Source organism: Mustela erminea, chromosome 1, assembly GCF_009829155.1.
Source record: "Mustela erminea isolate mMusErm1 chromosome 1, mMusErm1.Pri, whole genome shotgun sequence".
NCBI classification, from domain to species: Eukaryota; Metazoa; Chordata; class Mammalia; order Carnivora; family Mustelidae; genus Mustela; species Mustela erminea.
The window spans coordinates 124,895,116-124,903,350 of record NC_045614.1 but is presented as its reverse complement, the minus strand read 5'-3'; the positions used below and the strand labels follow the sequence as shown (position 1 = coordinate 124,903,350).

Below are 8,235 nucleotides of genomic sequence, written 5' to 3'. Positions count from 1 at the left end.
GTGTTTTTTGGGGGGGGGGTTTAAAGATTTTATTTATTTATTTGACAGAGAGAAATCACAAGTAGGCAGAGAGGCAGGCAGAGAGTGAGAGGGAAGCAGACTCCCTGCTGAGCAGAGAGCCTGATGATGTGGGGCTCTATCCCAGGACCCTGGAATCATGACCTGAGCCAAAGGCAGAGGCTTAACCCACTGAGCCACCCAGGCACCCCATCCTGTATCTTGATTACAGTAGTTACCTGGATGTTTTCATTTGTTAAAATCCCTGAGAATGAACTGCTTGGATGCATTTTTATTGAGAAAGTTGATTTTTAGAAAACTTGTGAAAAAGGCAACCGTTTTGGAGAATGCGTGAGTTGTTTCCCTCACCCACTTGGCTATCCTGTTCTTTCTCCCCCAAGTTTCCTCCCCCACACCCACCCCCAGTTTCTGCTTTAAGCCACAGCCTTCTTTCATGTGCCCGCTCTCCAAATATTTGGAGAGGTCTCTATCAATGGCTTCCTTCACCAGCCTCCCCCCCACCAAAATCTTCTCTTCTGCGGGTTAAACATTTCCAGTTCTTCAGCCATTCACATGTGATGTCCTTTCTACTCTTGATAAAAGCAGAGCTGGAAAAGCTGGTTGGCTCATGCAGGGAGGCAAGACCTGGAGGGGTGGTGAATTTCCTGCACCTAGGGCGGGTACTAAAAGGGCAAGCAGAACAAAACAAACAAAAATGTGAGTGTTTATAGTGGAAAGGTGTATAGGGACCCAAATCATGGCAGGCACACAAGCCACGGACAAGATTTCGTTTGCTCTTAAGTAGGTTTTAGAAGAAAAGAGAGGGGATCTACCCAGGGGATAGTCTCCCTGCATTGGGCCCAGAGAATTCCTTTCAGCTGGTTTCCTTGGTTGCACACATCAGGATACTAGTATCTAAGCAGCCTGTCATCCTTGCCACAATTTCTCTTTTCAAATTTCCTGCACTCTGTGAAGAACAGTATCTTTAAAACAGTATTTACATTTTGTTTTTTTCTCCCGTGTTCTTTTCTCCTGAACAGCTATCCTGGCTCAATTACATGTAGATTATTTAACTGCTCTCAGTTTTCCCACTTGCAAAATAAAGTATTGGGATCGTAATAGTTTCTAAATGTTGCAATGATGACTACATGCATTACTATATGTGAAATGCTTTGAATATTTCCCCGTATGTAGTAAGCACTCTTTAAGTATTTTCTGTTATTGTTTACCCAAGGATAAATGAGGAAAAAAAAAATTTTTTTTAAGAGAGAAAGAGAGAGAGCAGGGAAGGGGCAGAGGGAGAGGAAGAGAAAGAATCTTAAGCAGGGTCCATGCCAAGTGAGGAGCCTGACGTGGGGCTCAGTCTGATGACCCAGAGATCACGATCTAAGCCGAAATGAGGAGTCCAACATTCAACCAACTGAGCCATCCAGGCTCCCCAAAGAGGAAGATCTTAGAGGCTTCTTGACAGAATGAATAAGTTATCTGTGAAGAGGGTGCAGGTAAAGCTGGGGGAGGGGAATAGACCGGCAGTGAAATTCTTCTTTGCAACCTTAGAAGGTAGGAGGTAGCTTGAATACCTTTCCCATTAAAGACCCTGTGACCATTTGCTACATATTTCATTTGTCAGAAGGAAAATATTGTTCCATACATGTAACATACATTCCCTACCCTGCAGCAAGCACTCTGTAAGGGTTTTCCCTTGTGGTTACATAGGACCACAATCTGTGGCTTCCACTCTACCTTCCTGCATTATACTATCTTCTGCTCACATTCCCTGCACACCACCCGCTGCCACTCCTTCACCTGGCCCACCGTCCTCTCTGTTCTTTGCTCACTTAGACTTATTTCAGCCCCAAGAAGCCAAGAAGCCTTGTTTCATCTAAGTTAATAGACGATCTCTCCCAGTTTGGCCAGGTTTGTGTTAGCTATCAACAGACTTCGATCAGGGGAGTAGGGAAAAAAAAATATGTATATACTTGGGGGGCACCTGGGTGGCTCAGTGGGTGGCTCAAAAGGCCTCTGCCTTCAGCTTGGGTCATGATTCCAGCGCCCTGGGATCGAACCCCACATCGAGCTCTCTGCTCAGCAGGGAGCCTGCTACCTCCTCTCTCTCTGCCTGCCTCTCTGCCTACTTGTGATCTCTCTGTCAAATAAATAATAAATAATAAAAATCTTAAAAAAAAGAAAAAAGAATATACTTGGCTTACCAAAAATCTTAGGAAATGTAAGAATCCTGGAAAATACCAGAAAAGATTTGGCGGGTTTCATGAGGAAATCTCCCTTGCTTGTAATTTTTAAACTCCTAACTGTTATCTAAAAGGATTTCATATAACTGGAAAGCTCATCGTTTTGTGATTTGTATTATTTTTCTAGTTACCCTATTCATTGATCCGATTGGCCTTATTTCTTTAAAGATAAATTATTTCATTATTGATAAATTTGGGACTGTTTATGAAAACTGAAATTTGAAAATTTAGGCTTTTTCTTTTGAAGAGGAGGAAAAGGTTAAAAAACTCTGAAGCATATTTGCCAAGAATTTTGTCTGAATTTTTTTTATAGCCATTTAAGAGGAAAAAGTAGATCTTATGTTTCTGATTCATTTATGCTTAGATCATCAAATTGTTTTTTAAAAAGCTCTATGATATTCCACTAGATTTTAAATCCTTTAAAACTTTTAATGTCTTTTTTTATGCCTCATTAAAGACATTTTGCTCTCCTTGTGGGTTTTATCAGTCAAGTGTGTGCCTAGTATTTAACCCATCCTTATCAAACTGAGCGATTGCTTGAACAGGCTTACTCTTACCTCAGTGTCCTTGCATGGTGCTTTTCTCCGCCTAGAACATTCCTTTCTAGATACCTTCATGGCTAACTTCTTTGTTTCCTTTGTTTCCAAGTCACATTTTCAATAAGGTCTACCTTGACCCACCCTATTTCAAATTACAAAAATAAAATGTAGTCTGTGAGGAAGCATACAAGTGATTGTGTATATCAGGACAAAAACAACATATCCAAGTAAAACTTAGAATCAAAAAATTGTTAAAGAGACTTCGCAGTTCTTCTAGTCCAAATTTCTTACTTTACAGATGAAGGCTCGAGAGGTTAAGTGGCTTCCCTCAGATCAGATAAACAATTAAATTCAGAAATAAGTATGTCTAACAGGTGTCTTATACTCAACATGCCCCAAACTGAACTCTTACTTTACCCCCAATCCCATTCCTCCCACAGACCTCCCTGTCTTTGTCCATGGCATCATTCTGTCAACTGCTCACACCATAAACCTTGCACTCCTCCTTATCTTTCTTTCTTTTACACCCCCACCATCTACTCTGTCAACAAATCTTGTTTGCTCCATCTTGGGATAGATACGAAATCCTACCACCTTTCCATCTACCACACTCGTGCGCGTCCCTCCTAGATTATGGCAGTCGTCTCCTAACTGGTTTCCCTGCTCCTGCTCTTGCTCCTAATCATCTACTCTCAATCAGTAGCCAACGAGATCCCTTTAAACCTAATCAGTTCTTGTCACTCTTTTTTTTCTTTTTTTTAAAGCAAACTTTGTACCTAACATGGGGCTTGAACTCAAAACCCTGAGATTGAGAGTCCCATGCTCTAGTGACTGAGTCAACCAGTTGCCTCTGTTCTTGCCATTCTTGTGCTCCATTCCAAACCTTGTGCTAACTCCCCACTTCATTCAGGTAGTGTTTACAGAACCCTCCCCCCATTTGGCCTCCATTTGCCCCATACTTAACTTCTACTACTCTATCCCTTGCTTGCTGCCCTCTGAATATAGTGACCTCTTTGCTATTTCTTAGACAAGCCAGGAACATCCCCACCTTATGGTCTTTCACTGGCTCTCTCTTTGCCTGAAACGATCTTCCTCTAGATATCCCTACAGTGAATTCCTTCTCTTTTATTCGAAAGGCATCTTCTCAATGACTCTACACCAATCTTCTTATTGAAAATTGCAAACTCCCATTTATATCCCAGTGGCACCTGATTTCTCTAACCATATTCTTCTTTACTTTTTCTTTCAGAACATACCAACTTCTAATATAGATATCATTTACTTTTTCATTATGTTTATCGTTTATTGTCTATCTTCTCCTGTTATAATGCAAGATCCACAAGTACAAGAATGTTTGTCTGTTTTATTGTTGTATCCTCAGTGCCTGGAAGAGGCACAAAGTAGGCATTCAATAAATATTTGTTGTAAGAAAGAAAGTGAGGACAGGTCTCATCTCCCCTATACATAGAGCCATTGCAGTACTCTATGTTGCCAATACCAAGTGGACAAAACTAACTTCACTGCAGAAAATCTTAAATTAAGAACCAGGGAAACCTTAAATTACCAGGAATTAGGTAGTATTGTTCTTCCTATCCCCTTCCTGTGTCCTCCAGGCAAAACTACAACTCTTTTCTTTTATTGCACTCAGAATTTTTCTGTGTGGAGAGGAGAGTCTGACTGCCGCCCATCAAGGATGAGGGATAATTGTCATCCCAGAGACTGGGGCTCTGAAGCACGTTTTTGGTCTTAGAGCAAAATCTATTCGCTTTAGAAAGAAAAAAAAAAATCAGGAAAAAACGTTTAGCTTGGCTCTTCACATGGAAAATGTTCCTGTATTATAACAATAAAAAATATATTCCATGCCGTTTTCAACATTCTATCGTGTTCACTTCTCTCTTCCTTTGCTAATCTATTACTGGAACGCCCTCCCTAACCTCTCTGCTTCCCTAATGTTCTTTGCTACGAAATATTCATTCCTCCACTTCTGGGAAATTGACCAGATATCTTTTGAGAAGTCTCCTCCCTATTTTTGTCACTGGTTTTGGTGGGATTCAGAGCTCTATTCAGAGCTCTAGAGGTAGGCCCAGATTGTTACTGGGTTTTTTTGTTTTTGTTTTTGTTTTTTAAAAATCTTATTTATTTATTTGTCAGAGAGAGAGAGCAGCAGGTAGAGGGAGAAGCAGGCTTCCCACTGAGCAGGGAGCCCCATGCAGGGTTCTATCCCAGGACCAGTGGGTTCATGACCTGAGCTGAAGGCAGAGGCTTAACTGACTGAGCCACCCAGGCATCCTCCCTGGCCCAGATTGGTTTAAAAGCAATCACTATATTCTTTTGCTCAAATCACTGTGATGAGTTTAAAGGATTGACACATAACCTAGTTAGAGCCAGTGAGGTGCTAGAATTCATTTATTAGGGATTCTGGGAAAGAGGCACTTCCTTGCTTTCTCTCCAGACTTACTGGAAAAGACTCTATCTTCTGGAGGATATGAAGTCTAGAACTACAGCACGCATTTTGCTGCCAGGAGGGACACCAGCTGAAGAGCAAAGTTAATATTATCTCTCATTTCCTTTACCACAGACTTGGGTTCTTTAGTACTAAATCATAACATTAGATAAAGGGCATAGTTATTTATCAATATTATGATAGGAAAATACCAAATATAGTCATTAGAGCTCATGGCTAGATTTAAAGATTTTATTAGATTTAAATCCTAGAAATGCCACCATCTAGGTGCACAATGTAAGGAAAATTCCTTAAGTTTTCCATGGCTCTGATCTCTCATCTATGAAATGATAATAATAAAAGTATTAATTAGTTGTAGAGATTTTCACTTCTGAGAAAGCAGTGGACAAAGCTAATGCTGAAAATATACCATAAAGAGTGAGAAATGCTGGATAAAATACAATAACAGCAGTAAAGTCTAATGCATATTTGAGTTTGGAAAAAAAAAAGAAGTTCTTCTGTGTCATAAAAAGTATCTTATTCTTCTAAAGCTTTATTGAGATAGTATTTTATTTTCTTAAGGAGTCTTAACATATCACAGAATATACAAGTCAGTGTACAATTCAGTGTTTTTTAATCTATTCACAGAGTTGGGCATCCATCAACATAATTAATTTTAGAACATTCTTATTACCCCCCCCAAAAAACTTACTTCCTTAGCCATTACCCCTCAGACTCTTTGAACCCTGCCAGCCTTAGACAACCACTAATCTACTTTCCTTCTTTTTTTTTTTTTTAAGATTTTATTTATTTATTTGACAGAGATCACAAGTAGGCATAGAGGCAGTCAGAGAGAGAGGAAGGGAAGCCGGCTCCCTGCTGAGCAGAGAGCCCGATGCGGGGCTTGATCCCTAATCTACTTTCTGTTTCTATATTTGCCTATTCTGGACATTTTGTATAAATAGAATAGTACAACATATGGCTTATATAATGGGCTTCTTTCATTTTGCATAATGCTTTTAAGGCTTATTAATATAATAGCTCTATATATCAGTACGTTGTTTCTTTTTTATTGCTATGTAATATTCTATTGTTGCATATACCATATTTATCACTTCATTGTTGACTGACCTCTGAATACTTTCCACATTTTTTTTAAAGATTTTATTTATTTATTTGACAGAGATCACAAGTGGGCAGAGAGGCAGGCAGAGAGAGAGGAAGGGAAGCAGGTTCCCCGCTGAGCAGAGAGCCTGATGTGGGGCCGGATCCCAGGACCCTGGGATCATGACCTGAGCCGAAGGCAGAGGCTTTAACCAACTGAGCCACCCAGGTGCCCCTACTTTCCACATTTTTGTTATTATGAAGAATGCTACTATGAACATTTGTGTACAACTTTTTATATGGACATATGTTTTCATTTCTCTTGAATATATAACTAAGAGAGGAATTGCTGGGTCATGTGGTAATTCTATGTTTAATCCTTTGAGAAAATATAATTGTAAAATTGAAAGCTCAATATGCAAGTTAAAGAGAAAAGTAGACACAGATGAAGGGGGAATTAGTGAACTAGAAGATAGATTTAAGGAGGTTTATGGGAGACAACAAAAAGAGACAAAGAAAGAAATAAATGAGAGATTAAGATCCTATATTTACATAATAAAAATTCCCAAGGGGGGAAAAATTCCAAAGAAAATAGAGCTAATGGAGGAGATACAATATTTGTAGTGATAATGACTGAGAATTTTCCAGAATGGATGAGGGACTCAGATCCTCAGATTGGATGAGTACACTAAGTCCTGTGAAGGATATGTAAAAATAAATTTCTGCCTTAGGTTGTTTTTTTTTTTCCTTAAAATTTTATTTTTAAGTAATCTCTATACCTAACATGGCACTTGAACTCACAACCCAGAGATCAGGAGTTGAATGCTGTACCAACTAAGCCAACCAGGCAACCCCACCTGGGATCTTAATGAACTCAGAGAACTCACAAAAAAGAATTTTAGCTTGGCTTTGTGGTAGAGATAATAGAATTTCCAATCTGATGATTCAACAAATATTTATTGAGCATCTGTTATTTGCAAAGCAGTGCTAGACATATTGGAATAAACTAAGACTGATACGATATCAATTATACTCTCAGTCTAGTTGCTCTTAATGTACATGTGATGATTACTTTTATTTTCCAACTTAGCTATGCCTCAGTACCCAACCATTTGGTCAAACACCAGTCTAGATGTCATTGTGAAGGTACTTCTCAGATGATTGAATATTTAAATCAGCAGACTTTGAGTAAAAGAGATTATTCTTTATAATGTGGATGGGCCTCATCCAATCAGTTGCAGGCTTTAAAGGAAAAATGGCTGACACATCCAAAGGAAGAGTCTGCCTTCACAGTGCTCTCAGACTTGACCTGCAACATCAGCTCTTTCCTGGGTCTCCTGCCGGCTGCTCTCATAGTCACATGAGCCAATTTCTTAAAATAAATCTCTTTTTTTTCCTCTCTCAATCTTTTTATCTACCTACCGACCTACCGACCTATCTATCCTACTGGATCAGTTTCTCTAGAAAACCCCAGTTAATCAAATACAGTGCATGATCAAGCTGTTCATGTATTTCTTAATATGTGCTGATGTAACTTAAATTACAAATTCTTTAAGGAGAGGGATATTTAAACTTACTCAGTCTTCCTTGAAATAATTATCATATCGCTGGACAGAAAATGTTGTTTGTTAATCTATGAAAATTAAGTGAAAGAATATTGCTGTATCCTAATAAGCATAAACAATGTATTTGTTGATCCATCACTATAAACTATGGAATTAAAAATAATCATAGATAGTTTCACTTGTATTAATATTATTATGGTTCAGAAATTTTTAAAAATTCTACTTATTTATTTATTTATTTATTTGGGAATGCTTCATGGATTTGTCTATCATCCTTAAGCAGGGGCTGTGCTAATCTCTGTATTGTTCCAATTTTAGTACCTGTGTTGCTGAAGTGA

At 38.8% G+C, this 8,235-nt stretch overlaps 1 pseudogene; it reads right to left on the bottom strand.

Annotated features, from left to right (window-relative positions):
• Positions 1 to 8,135: 8,135 nt before the first annotated feature.
• LOC116581643 lies at positions 8,136 to 8,235 on the bottom strand (annotated as a pseudogene).